We start from the raw sequence: 12,776 nt of genomic DNA, 5'->3' as shown, positions 1-12,776 counted from the left end.
GATGGGCAGTTGTGAGGGCAGGGGCTATCCTACCAACAGGCTTGCTCACAGGGTTTTGATGGAGATAGGACTGTTGGAATTGCTCTTCACTGTGACAAGGAGTTTGCTTTTTTTTTTTTTTGGACAGTTTTAGGCTTGAGCTCTGTCTGGGTGCCATCCCTGAGCTTTTATTCTTAAGGCTAGCTCTTGACTACTTTGAGCTACAACTCCACTTCCAGTTTTCTAGTAGTTAATTGGAGATAAGAGTCTCATGAACTTTTCTGCCTAGGCTGGCTTTGAATCACAATCCTCCGATTTCAGCCTTCTGAGTAGCTAGGATTACAGGTGTGAGCTACCAGCACTCAGCTTGCATTCATTTTGCCCACACCCTGAGACTTGGTGTTGGCTAAATCTAAAGGTAATAGATTAATCTGGTGGAGGAAATGTTAAGGCATGACCTGAGTCCCACTGACTACCTTTAGCCAGGTTTACAGTGAGAATCTCATTTAGGAAGAGAATCTTGAAGCACTCTGCTTTCCCTGGGCCAGGAAACGAGTTCCCTGTGCTCAGCTCTTAAGGCACTCCACTACTTGCCATAGTTTTAGTGGGATAGGCCCCATGGCAGCCTGTGCTGGTGGCACACCCCAGCACCATCTGTGATTGGTATGCCATCACAGGGGTTGTGGATGCTCCCCTGAGGTTTCATATGAGCACCTTCGAGGCTGGACAATCTGGCTGTGAGGTCTGTACAGAGCCTGACAGAAGCAGCAAGCTGAAGCAGTGGTGGTCAGACATTGGACCTGGGAATGGGAAACAGTGAGCAAAGGCGAAGGCCACAGATCCAGGCACCAGAGTGGCTCTGTGGGCTGCATCCAGCAGGGTCATGCTGGGGTGGCCCCAGGCCAGGATCTCATCCACTGACCCAGATGCTGTAGGATTAACTCACAGGGTCCACTTTGGCATGGGGATGTTGTGATTTTGGTGAGGTTCACACAGTTTGCCTTGGGACTCTTGAATGCAAATGTCCACATTGCAAAATAAACATGAACCTTTGGGGGCCAGGAGCAGATACTGTAATGCTATAGTTAATTTTTTCCCCTGGTCCTGGGGCTTGCACTCAGGGATTGAGCGCTCTTTCTGAGCTTTGTGTGCTCTATACTTTTTTTTTTTTTTTTACAACTTATCTTCCATTCCTTCTTTTCCTTTCATGAACAATTTTATATTTTTATATTTAGTATATTGATTGCAGCATACTTTTTGATCACTATTCCATTTCTTCATGTGTAATGATTTACACTTATTTTTAATTTTCCAGATTTTTCTAGTGTTCCTCCTTCCATTGTATAACTTTAATTCTTCAAAATCGTTCATCTACCCAACTACATCTCCAACTGGCTCTCTCATTGACATCTCAAATTTAATGTGCCATTATCTGAGCTCATTACCTGACCCTACTCTGTTCCTGTTCCTTGGTTTTCTTGGTGGATAAAGTCACCATTCTCATTCTCTCTTGCTGGCAGCCAGTGGCTCACTTTTGCAATTATACCAACTCAGGAGGCTGAGATCTGAGGATTGCAGTTTGAAGCCAGCCTGGGAAGACAAATCCAAGAGATTCATCTCCAACTAACCAGCAAAAATCTGGAAGAGGAGGAAGTGGTAGAGTACTGCCTTAAGTGAAAAAGCTAAGCAAGAGACCCTGAGTTCAATCCTCAGTATTGGTACCAGAGGGGGAAAAAAAAGGTCACTGCCCTCCTAGGTCCACAGAGAAGGAGACTGGAGGGCTACCGTTGGTTTCTCTGCCCTGTTCACTCTCTTCACAGCCTTAGTTACTAGTTCCCCCCTGTTCTGTTCCACCCTCTGTTGGTACTACCATCTATTCAGCCTTCATATTACCTCAATGCTGTCCCACTCCAAAAAACTCCCCTGGGCATCTCTGCTTCCTGTCTTCTCTCCTCCCAACAGCACAGCTAAGAGATTGCTCTAGTGTTAAAACCTGACCCTATCAGTCCCCATTCTACTCTCTCAAAAAACAAAAACAAAAAAGCTACACTCTTTAATGTGACAGATAAGGCCCTCCTTGGACCAACTTCTGCCCATGTTTCCATGCTCTTCTCCATCACTTTCCTACCCATGACTTTTGTTCCAGCATCACAGAACTGTAGACAAGAAGAAATTGCTCCAAACCTTTTCTTACACCATTGCCCCACTAGACTGTGGACTTGCTTCCCAGCCCTTCACTTCTGGTTCAAGTTCAACTCCAAGGAGTATTGCTTGACCTCCTTGGTCCAGTAACATTACTGGAAAAGGACCCACTCTTGACTCCCATCTAAAGATAATGCTGCCTCACATCATTTTCTGACTCTGTTCTATCTAGTTGCCGGAAATCCATGTGGTCCTTCCCAGAAATGAATCCTATGACTAGCACAGAGAAGGCATTCAACATATATTTGTTTGTTTGATACTGGTTTCCTGATAGTGAGTCTCCAGGACAGCAGTGTCGTGATTTAAATGGCACTGTGGATCTGGGAGAGTGTGAGCTTGCAGGAATAGTAGGACCTTCTCTAGCTATAGGAAGATACAGTGATGGGCTTCCTAATAGCTGAGAAAGATCCCTTTGTGATCAGCTAAAGTCTGCTGGGCATGCTGGCATGAACAAAGAAAAGAGACTGGACTTCTACCAGTGGTTGTCCTGGGGTCAGGTTCTGGGGGTCATGGACATCTTTGTTGATGAGGTGGAGGATGGCATAGGAGGCGGCGAATGTGAACACTCACTTTGTGTGGCTCTCCAGGAGTCTGAAAAGAGCAACTCTCACCCTCTGAGGGATGAAGAGAGTTTTCTCTCTTAAAACTACTCTAACTGGAGGTAAGGGATACTAAGGCAGCTGGAGAGCTCTATGGATTATTGCCCCCCAAAAAGGGTAGAGAAATGCAGAGGGGAAGGAAAACATTTATTTTAAGCATTTCAGTATCTAAGGATCAAAATGTTCCTGCTGATCTCTCTCTCTCTCTCTCTCTCTCTCTCTCTCTCTCTCTCTCTCTCTCTGTGTGTGTGTGTGTGTGTGTGTGTGTGTGTGTGTGTGTCCTGGTACTGAATTTAGGGCCTGGGCTCTGTCCTGTTTTTGCTCAAGGATATAGCTCTACCACTTGAGTCACAGTTTCACTTCCAGCTTTATGACGGTTAATTGGAGCTAAGACTCTCAAAGACTTTCCTGCTCAGTCTGGCTTCAAACTGTGATCTTTGGGGCTGGGGATATAGCCTAGTGGCAAGAGTGCCTGCCTCGGATACACGAGGCCCTGGGTTCGATTCCCCAGCACCACATATACAGAAAACGGCCAGAAGCGGCGCTGTGGCTCAAGTGGCAGAGTGCTAGCCTTGAGCGGGAAGAAGCCAGGGACAGTGCTCAGGCCCTGAGTCCAAGGCCCAGGACTGGCCAAAAAAAAAAAAAAAAAAAAACTGTGATCTTTGGATCTCAGTCTCCTGAGTAGCTAGGATTACAGGCATGAATCACTGGCACCTGTCTCCTGCTGTCCTATTTGACTTTTAATCTTTACTCTGTCTGGAATATTTAAAGCAAAGAAGCCACCATCACCATCACTAACACTGTAAATATTACCTCTTGGAATTCCCTACCAGAGTAGCTCTCAGGAAAGTGAAGATTCCTTCCTGTATAGACAATGCTGCTTATGCCTTAAGAGAGAAGATTCCCCCTCCATTGCCCATGCCAACCAGAGTGAGGAGCAAAAACTCTTAAGATTTTGTTGGGCAGGCAAGTCTTGAGTTATCAGCTGTTGGTGGCCACTGCATATTTCTCTATCATTCCTTTTTCTTGTCATAGGCAAGGTGTCTCAGACTCCTTTGGTGAAATGGGGCTTGTAACAATGTATTGCCTGTCTCATGCGCTCATGAGTGTAATCAAGAGAGATCACAGATGTAAATACATTGTTTTCTAAGGATGGTACATATGTAAAGGAAGTTTATTCTTATCTTTTCAACAACAACAACAACAAATTCTTTTACTTGAGCTTATTCTTTCTGTGCTTGTGTCTTGCTTCAGAAATCTTTTTTGGCTCCATTTTGTACAAGGCCCTGAGTTTGAACCCCAAGACCACCAAAAAGAAAATTTGAAAAAGCACTGATCAAAGAATAGGGAGATCCTGGTTCCTATCTCTTCTGTGTATTCTAGACAAGGCTCACTCCTTTTGAATGAAGTGTTTCTGCTCTTCTTTTTGGGGGGGAGTCTGTGGGGTACAGGTTATCAATCTGTTGCCCAGGCTGGCCTAAAACTTGCTATCCTCCTGCTTCATTTAGGATGACAGACATGTGCTTCCGAGTTTAGCACCGGTTTCTTGTTTTTCAAGATGAAGTTTTAGAAGCAGATGCTCTGTTGGCTCTTTCCCTGATCACTATTTCTATGATGTTAGAAAAACTTAGCTGTGCCCCCCATGCACATCTCTTACCCCAGCTGAATATGAGAAGTTTCTCAGGGCACTAGGGCAACACATGTAATTGAAAACACTAAACCATAGGATTTACCCCATCTGGAATCATAAAGCAAGAAAGCCACCCTCACCCTCACCATTGCCATTGCATGACCATCACCACTATTCCCATCATCACTATCATCACTGTCATCACTATTAATCACTATCACCACCACTATAATCACTACCATAACCACCATTGTCACTATCATCACCACCATTAACCACCATCACCACTATCATCACCATCATTGTAATTGCTACATATCACCATTACTACCATCACTACCATCACCACCAAGGTCACTATCACTACCACTATCACCACCACCATAACCACCATCACTACTGTAACCACCATTGCTACTATCATAACCATCACCACCATTGATTGCCACTATGGTTACCTTTACCTTTGTGGCAAATACATGTCATTTTTTTAAATGGTAAAATAATTGGTAAAAAGAAATTGCCTTAGGGATTGATGGCAATCCCAGGAGCCATTCTGAGATAGGATACTCAATGAGCTTTTAAAAATGAAGTGGTGACCTCTAGGAACCAGTATGGTATCACTGAAAGTACTTAATATCAGCCCAATAGAACTGCTTCTTTGATAAGGTTATTGGCCAGAAGATTAAGGAAATATCAGTGATAGAAAGCCTGAGTTTTACCAAGACCTCTGATAAGACTCGTCTAATGATCTTTTTTAAAAGATAGAGAAATATGGACTGAATGAATAAATTTCCTAAAGAAGGGCTACTTAGTTGTTGAATTGATATTAGTATTAATATATCTTTATGGAACATATAATGAAATGCCTCAGAATAATTTTCATTGACAGTGTAGGTAACATCATATTCATTTGGAGATGGCTGGAAACTAGCTGGAAGGGACAGTAGAAATACCAGGTAACAGTGTGGTTAGAAGGATCTGGGCAAAAGCTGGGTAAGAAGTCTAAAAGACAAAATAAGGAATAAATGCAAAGGCTCTATATTTGTGTCCTAGGTATCTTCTGTACAAGCACAGGATGGATGTGAAGGGAAGGCTAAGTTTAATAGAGGGTTGTATTATTTCACTTGATAATAGGCTCAGTGGTACAGATTCTTAATTAGAATTTAGAGGGCTTAAAAACAGGAAACGTAGAATGAAGGATCTGATCATCTAATTCTTCTTGGTTGCCAATTAGATGTCATTTGAAAGCTTTCATTTTATTCTTTAAACATAAAAAATTAGAGAAAACTGGGACAAAGTGACAGTGACAGTAGGGCACTGTAGCAAATGGTTATGGTCAGGGTGAGTCAGTGGAAGGGGTTCTGGCCAAGCCAGTATTCCTCTTGGGAACTGGTGCCAGGACTGCCCACAGGGAAACACAAAGAGGAGTAAGCTAGCTGCCTTGCTCTTTAAGGGTTTGGTCCTCTGATCAGACCACATTATAAGTGGGTTGCTTTCACCCTGTCAGCCCCATTCAGGGACAAATCCTCTGGAGCATCTGAGCATAATCCTGCACTCTCAAAATGCTGTCTACTTTCCTGAACAATACCAATTATTTCCCTCAGAAGACCTTGAAAAGTACTCTTTCTCTGACTTCCTGGAAAGCCAAGACAGTGGCAATTTATGATAACATCACCATGTATGCTAATTGCTGAGAGGATTGAAGCAAAAGACCTTGGACAGGAGGCTTAAAGTTGTATGGATCTACTTCTACCAATCTCTCAAACACAGACCAGTTTCTTTCCATAAAATGGGGTTAATATCAGGCTTGTAGTGGCATGAATACTAAGTGAGACAAATCATATCCAAATATAGCACAATGTAGGACATGTAGCTGTGTGCCTGATAAATGTCACAATCAATACTACTGACATTCACCATCATCATCTCTCTTTTCTTTCTCTTCTCATCCTTTGGGCCAGGAACTGTGTAGGATTCAGCAGAAAACAGGATAGACATAGAAAGACCTTTCCTTGTGCCAGACTTTCACTCTAATCAACATAGCTCAATTAAACTTTGTGCAATGAAATATTATATATGCACATTCTCTAACATGGCAGGTAGAAACCACATGTGGCATTTAAGCAGGATAAATGTGACCAGTGTGACTGAGGAACTAAAATTTTATATTTCTTTCATTTTAGATAATTAAATGAACATAGAAAATGGACAGTACCACACCGGATAAGCTGTAGGTACATTTCTGAGACTAACCTACCTGAGGAGACTAAAGATACACTGAAAGATAAATGCTACCCAGTATAGCACCTGGAAAATTCTTATTTGCTCACTCATCACATTTATTAGTCACCTATGCAGTGACACAGTTTTAGGTGCTGGGAATATGAGGATGAAATAGACATGGTGTCTTCTCTTACGGCCCTAACAGCTTAGTGGTGTGTGTGCAAATAAGTGACTTTGCTATACTGAGATAAGTAACAGCACAGGGGCTATGGTACAGCTGAGAGGTCTATCCCCAATAAGCATGGGGTGGTCTTCCCAGAAAGTCATACCAAGATTTTAACTGAGTCTTGCAAAAGTAGATCTTAGAATGGGACTTAATTGATATCTATGACCCACAACAGATTATACGACTACATTGTAATCTCAATGCTGGTGGCAGAGCTGGTGATAAGGCACACATATGCAATTTATTTTCTCTTAAAATCAGTCTTTTGTGTGTTGTTAGGAGACATGGAATGCCATATTGTCTAACATTATAATCTCCCTTCTGTTTGCCACATTTTCTTCCATGTTTTGTGTTGATATACACATACTGTGTTGTGTTGATGTTTGTTTTTGTGATGATATACACAACCTTATTTTTGAATTATTAGTAGTTATTAGCCTTGAGTATTTTTGTTGTTGTTATTGGTCATGGGGCTTGAACTCTGGGCCTGGGCACTGTCCCTGAGCTTTTCAGCTCCAGGCTAGTGCTCTGCCACTTGAGCCACAGCCCTACTTCTGGTTTTCTGCTGGTTAATTGGAGATAAGACTCTCACAGACTTTCTTGCCCAGGCTGGCTTTGAACTGTGATCCTCAGATCTCAGCCTCCTGAATAGGTAGGATTAGAGGCATGAGACACGGATGCACAGCTTTCAACCTTGAGTATTTTTATTTGTTTGGTTTGAAAAATCTTGTAAGATGACATCAACTCCTCCTAAGATTTGGTTGTGGACTTCTGATACTTGATATCAGAATTCACTGAATATGGTCAGCATGTGAAGAAGCTATTACTGATGGGTCGAATCTGGCTCAACCCAGATTCAAACCCAACCTGAATGTGATTATGATGATGAATCATATGAATATGATGAAATGGGATGCTAAACATATACACACGTGCACTCGTAAACATACACCATATATATTGCACAGTAGTGTGGTATGCTTCATGTGAATATATGGTGTTTAGCAAAATAAGTCTGCTCACATAAAATCTACTCACATGAAAATCATCATAGCTGTAGGGTTTCCATAATAACATTTGACTGGACAAAGTAGAGTAATATGTGTGATTCCTTCTCCCATGAGGCCAGGGGATGTTCATGTGGTACATGGTCATGTGAAACTCTGGATAACTGAACCCCTGAGGATGACCTGCTTTGACTATGGCAGAGTTGGACTCTGGTGAATAGTACCCTATATTGCTGGAGTCCTTTTACAAAGTAGTTTCTTACACATTTCCAAGAGTCCTCAAATCATGCCCACTGACCCAGTGATTCTACTTCTGGGAATCTAGCCAAAGGAAGTGACTGGAAAAGTATGCAGTAAAGACTTTGCCCAGAATTCTTTGTAGTTGCTAACTTAAGTGACTTAACAGTGTAATAATATATAGCCAGGAAAATGATGTTCATGAAGGACCTTTACTACCATACCACTTAAGAAATAAAAGCAGAGAAGCAATAGCTACAGAGGCTAAACAGCCACACTCTGTAGTCTCACAGCCTGTGTGAATTCTGGCTCTGCCACTTACTAGCTGTGAGCCTTGGAACAAGTCACCTGAATTCTGCAATCCCAGAAAAAAAAAATGGGGTTGATAATAATAACACCTTTCTCAGGGGGACCTCTGAGGACTAAATGACAAAATGAATATAAAATGCTTAGCATCATTAAAAGTACATTTATTAGGTTACCTATAAATGTCAGCCCCCTATGGACGGTATGATTTCAAGGCATAAAAATAGATGGAAAGAAATGTGCTGATGTATTAACAGTGTGGGGTCTGGGTGGTGTTTCTTTAAACACTTTTCCACTCCCCAATTTCTAGCAATAGATGTGAATTACTCTTTACACTGATAGAGTATATCATGATGTTGTAGTGCAATATTTTTAAAAAGAATTTTTACCACAATGAAACAGCACTTCCCTTTCTTCTTCCCCTTCCCCTGGCAAAGGGAGGGGCTGGGACCAGCTCTTGGCCAGGGCCTCTGGGAATGACTGAGGGGGGGGGGGTGGCTCTTGACACCTGTGGATGTCCTTGTAGGGAGTTGGGTGGATCAAAGGAAGTTGGAATAGACCATCCCAGGAGATGCTCCCATTTCTGAGAATCTACCTTTCAAGCTGCTCTGTTACTTAACATTTTCTCCCCATGTCTTGGTTGATCGGTACCAAACACTACATCAAAATGTAAGGTGAGAAATGCACATTTGTTTTCCCAGCCCCAGCCCCCTTCTAGAAAATCATAATAATGTGTATGATGCTGGACCTAAACGGAAAAGTCTTAGGAGAGCAACAGGAAGTGAGCTTAGTTGCAGCTGCTTTATTTAATGAGTATTTATATTCGAAGTGGACTTTCTGACAAATATAGCCCTTTCTAACATAACAAACAGCGCCATGCCTTCCCAAGAGGGACACATCCTTGGAATGAGAAGGGCATGGAGCCTAAAAGCGTGTGTGAATGCGTGTGTGCCCTCAGGGTCCTGACCAAACCTTGACCTTTGCAACCTGTGATCAAATGTCCTCCATTGACAATGAGCAAGTAATTGGCTTTAAGAGCTGTATTTTGTATGCAGAGAACCCCGGACACCAAATAACAAAGTCGAGGCCTCCATCGGACCAGAGAGGTAGTAGTTTCCGTTCCTGACCATGTCTGGAGGTGACCGCTGAACACCCCCAGATTCGTGGTGCGTCTCCCCAGACCCTTTAATAAAAGCAAGACAAACAGCTCTCTCAAGCTCTCCTCCCCAAGGCGGGGTCATCGTGTGCTAATGACCACCAGGGAGACACCCGCGCAGCTCCAGCCCGGGTGCCCGCGGGTTCCCAGGGCCTCCGCGCGCCACTGCGGCGCAATCACAAATCATCTGGGCTGCAGTGGACCCCCCGGCCGCCGGGGGAAGGGGTGTCTCTGCCACCCTAGGGTTCTCAGCCAGATCGTCTCCATCTGGGAGCGCCTCCTCCCTGCTGTCCCGTGCTTTCACGGCAGGGTGGAGGCGGTGCAACACAATCACCTGTAGGGCTTTGGGCAACTCCACAGCCCCCTCCCCAAATTCTCATTCACTGGTCCAGGGGAGGAGGAGGACTCTCAGGTGAGGTGAACAGGTGGAGCTTTCGAAAGCCCCACAGGTGATTCTAGATGCGCATCGTTCAAAGACACAAACACAGGGTCACATCTGGTGACTTAATGGGGACAGCTTTAGATTCTCTTCCTGACCCTCCATTCTTTGATTTGCTGAAGCTGCTACGTTCTCTTTAAATCCACCACCCCAGAGGCTTTGGGCTTGGAGTGTCCCAAAGTCTTCGAACCCCACGGGACTGTTGAAGGCTTTGGTAGCCCAGCATGAGGAATCGCGTCCCCGGCTCCTCACAGCCCTTGTGCTCCTTGGAGCCTGAGCTGGATACCAAGGAGCCAGGATACATGAGGGAAGAAATCTGGACCAGCTGTTTTTAGCAAACTGTCTGCACCAAGGCCGCTTTTCGCCCGTACAGATTTGGGGTGTGTTTATTTGGGGGGGGGGGTGCTCCTAATTGAAGAGGGAGCCAGCCGGCGCTCCATCCTGTACCTCTGGCCGTGCCCACACCCCTCTAGTGGAGCATCCTCCCCTGCAAGGTTTTGTGGCGTGGGGGCACCGTCCCTCTGCAGAGCTCATCTGCAGCCCCCTTCCCGGCAGCGGGACCGACTCTGGCTTTGCCCTCGCTTCCCAAGTTGCTGCACCCCACGTTCCCAGAGCCAGAGACCCCTCTGTCGCGCCAGAAGCCGCCTTACCTCTCCATGCAACACTTGGTTCCGCGTTTCCCCGGGGGAGCTTCTTCCTCGCCGCGTATTCCCTTACTTGGGAGGAAAGAGGAACCGAGAGACGGAAAGGGGACCAGAGCTGGCGTTGGGGCGTCCTCCCGCCCTCGCAGCCCTCCGGGGAGGGGGATGGCAACCCGAGTGCGCGCCGTGCAGATCTGGCAGCCCGCCTGGGGGAAGTGGGTGGCAGCTCCGGGGTCTTCTGCCTCTGCCGCGGGGTGGGGGTGGGGGGCGCCGCTCCAAAGCACTTTCTCTCTACCGCCTGCCAGCGACTACGGCACTGCGGTTCTGCACCCTGTCCCTCACCGCCTGGCAAGTCCAGCTGCCACTCTCACTGCGGAGCCCGCCCCCGCCACACACCCGCGCGCGCGCACAGACACGCGCCTCACACGCGCGCACACACGCACACACGCATACACACACACACGAATGCGCATCTGTTCAGGGGGAAACGATGCCCTTTGCGCGCGGGTCATCAATCAGGCTTCTTCCAGGCAGGGATTTGGTTTGGGAGGAGAGGTTAGAAAATTGGAGAGGATGTAGCCATGCTGGGTGCCAGAAGTCCGCTGACCTGGCCACGGAGGACAACTTTGTAACGAATAAATTCTCCATGGGGTGTTTACTTTTCTCAACTTAGACATGCAGGGGTCTAGACTATCTAAATATCCCAACCAAATCGGAGAAAAAATATTTATATTTAAAAATCAACAAGTTATATTGCCCAGGAGCATGGGCACGTTAGTATCTGAATCATTGGGGACATCTTGGACAACCCTTACCCCGGTGGCAGTAAATTGGTGACTGTTTCTTCATGCTATGTGGGTAAGGACACACACAGCAAGCCAGAGCTAGGGTCTAAAGGATGGATGAAGTCTCAGGACTGACTGAGAATTGTAAATTCCCTCCTTTGTTTTTAGATGACCTTGAACAGTTTTCCTTCAATTAAAAAATAAAAACCATAGAAAAGAAAAGAATGGATCTGGGAATGAGAAGTTAGGAGACAGGCACCACGATTGGCCAAGGCACCCCGACTTGTTACTTCTTCTCTTTCCATGACGTGCATGCCTGCGTGGGGGCCATGGTCGTAGGGATGCTATTTCAGGCACGTCACACCAGCAGGATGACTTCTGTCCATTTCACACCACATTTAGAGTCACCAGGAGTTTAGACTCTCATCTGTAAAATATGTGGAATTTACCAGTTTCCACAGCTGAGAATTCTTTTCCGCCAGCGGGCAAGGAAGGTCCCTGAGCCAGGACTGCAGCCAAGAAAAGCTTTCTGTAGAGCGCAGAGTGCAGAGGCGAGGAGGGGTCCTGGATGTTTGGCCACTTGGAGAAGAAGCTGCAAACAGGAATGGCAAATAGCCTTGAGGCCCCTGGTAGTCAGTCTTCATACAGGGCCATCTGCAGGCAGGCTGATGGGATGGATGGAACACTAAGGCCCATGGTTCCCCAAGGTTTCACATGGTAGATGAGCTGGATCAGAAGCCTCTAGTTACTTTCCCCTGACTCCAGTTCTGGGGCCTGCTTTGAAAGAAAGGGGAATGAAGACACAGAAAAGGCTTAGAATTGTTTTTATCCTATCCTAGGTGGAGGCAAACCTGAGAACAACCTTACTGTATACATCTCTTCTTTTGCGCAGCATTTTCCATGGAGAGAAACACCTGTATATAAGCCTCAGGATAAACATTCTGCCCCTGGTCATTCCTGATTCATTTTAAAGAAGGTTTATTTGACTGAGTATTACAATGAACAGAGGGATGCGTGATAGCAAATACGAGTCAGGACTAAATCATTAAGTCAGTCTGCCTATTAGAACAGGAAGAAATGAGTTTGAAGGGACAAATAGGGGAGAAAGACAAAGTCAGAGTGTGGAAACTCAACTGGGAACATGCTGGGGAGGAATAATGAGAGAAATCCAGGGTAGGGATGCTAAGTATGGATTTGGTGAGTGAGAAAATTTTATTGTAAGGTAGCCTATGAAAGTACTCATTCCTAAAAAATGACTCATCTGTAAAGTTAATATTGCTCAATAATTTGTAAATGGATAGATTTTCTTGGGGGGACTTGGAGCAGTGCTAAATTAAGCATCT

The 12,776-nt window shown here is 45.2% G+C and overlaps 1 protein-coding gene across 1 annotated transcript in view; it reads right to left on the bottom strand.

Moving 5' to 3' along the window:
- The window catches only part of Dgkg (diacylglycerol kinase gamma), a 231,081-nt gene extending 220,250 nt beyond the window's left edge, over positions 1 to 10,831 (bottom strand). Inside the window, exon 1 of the mRNA XM_048347002.1 lies at positions 10,658 to 10,831. The gene's annotated coding sequence lies outside the window, so the exon portion shown is untranslated. The remainder of the gene's footprint in view (positions 1 to 10,657) is intronic.
- Positions 10,832 to 12,776: the final 1,945 nt, after the last annotated feature.

This window comes from Perognathus longimembris, chromosome 5, assembly GCF_023159225.1.
Source record: "Perognathus longimembris pacificus isolate PPM17 chromosome 5, ASM2315922v1, whole genome shotgun sequence".
Taxonomy (NCBI): domain Eukaryota; kingdom Metazoa; phylum Chordata; class Mammalia; order Rodentia; family Heteromyidae; genus Perognathus; species Perognathus longimembris.
The sequence above is the reverse complement of the archived record's forward strand: the minus strand, read 5'-3'. Positions and strand labels throughout refer to the sequence as shown.